The 1,232-nt window shown below is 43.8% G+C and overlaps 1 non-coding gene across 1 annotated transcript; it reads right to left on the bottom strand.

The window, feature by feature from the left end:
- Window positions 1–282: 282 nt before the first annotated feature.
- LOC141603592 (small nucleolar RNA R71) lies at window positions 283–389 on the bottom strand. Its single transcript, XR_012525456.1, has one exon. It is a non-coding gene; the product is annotated as a small nucleolar RNA R71 (small nucleolar RNA).
- Between the last annotated feature and the right edge of the window lie 843 nt (window positions 390–1,232).

Here is a 1,232-nt window from a genome sequence, read left to right on the forward strand (position 1 = left end):
TTCAAAATGCACCCGACTCAAGTTGGCTTGATTGAGAAGGATAGTTTTAGTGGGAATATTGAAGAAGATTCTTATGCTCATCTAAGGAATTTCAAAAACAAGGTTGCCATGATGAAGCGGAATGGAGTGTTTGAAGACACAGTGAGGTTGATGATATTCCCATTTTCTCTTACGGTTAAAGTGGATCGTTGGTTGAATGTGCATCCTCCTAAGACATTTACTACATGGGATGCCTTAGCCAAGGTGTTCTTAGCCAAGTATTACCCATCATCCAAGACCGCTATGCTCCAAAATGAAATCCACACTTTCCAACAACAAGACGGGGAGTCCTTTGGTGAGGCATGGGATAGATACTAAGACCTAATTGCTAGTTGTCCTCACCATGGGATACCGACTTGGTATGTTACCCAAACTTTCTTTCAAACCTTGTTGGCAAGAACCAAAGACATGGTGAATGCCTCCGCGGGAGGGGGGTTCGATCATTTGGGTTATGACGAGGGCACGACTCTCATCAAGAAGATGGTGGACTCGGAGTCCAACTATGGTTCAAGGGGCAATATGCTAAAGAGGAATGGCCGGTACCCTAAGGATAACTCTTCTAGTTCAAATACCGAGACTAATGCAAAGCTTGACCTTCTCACCAACAAACTTGAACAATTGCAAAGAAATCAAGTGCATCAAGCTAGTACCACGGATGGACCACCCATGGAGGAGGTAATCCGAACTTCTTCTTGTGAGCTATGTGGGGGAAATGGTCACACTTTCAATGTGTGTGGCAATAACAACTACAATGTGGGATATGACGACAATGTCCAAGATATGAACGCCTTCAAAGTTACAAAAACAATGTGAGGTTACCAAGACCACCCTACAACAAACTCAATGTCTACAACCCAAACACAAATTTCTATCATCCGGGTCTGAAGAACCACCCCAATTTTAGCTACAAGAGCACCAATGTTCAAAACCCGCAACACCTTCAACCACAAGTGCCCAGCACCAACCCACCCGGGTTTTCTCAACCTAGAGGTGGATACCCAAACGAAAGAAACAATTCCGGAAATCAAAACCAAAATTTTGGGAACCAATCTCAAGGGTACCAAGATTTTGGAGGTAAGCAAAACAACCAAGGTTTCTATCAAGGGAACCAAATTAACCAAGCTAACCAAGGGTTTGGCCAAGGGTTTGCTCAAGGCTTTCAAGAGCAAGGGCAAGGATCCAACTTCAACAAT

The sequence above is a fragment of the Silene latifolia genome, chromosome 9 (genome assembly GCF_048544455.1).
Source record: "Silene latifolia isolate original U9 population chromosome 9, ASM4854445v1, whole genome shotgun sequence".
Classification (NCBI taxonomy): domain Eukaryota; kingdom Viridiplantae; phylum Streptophyta; class Magnoliopsida; order Caryophyllales; family Caryophyllaceae; genus Silene; species Silene latifolia.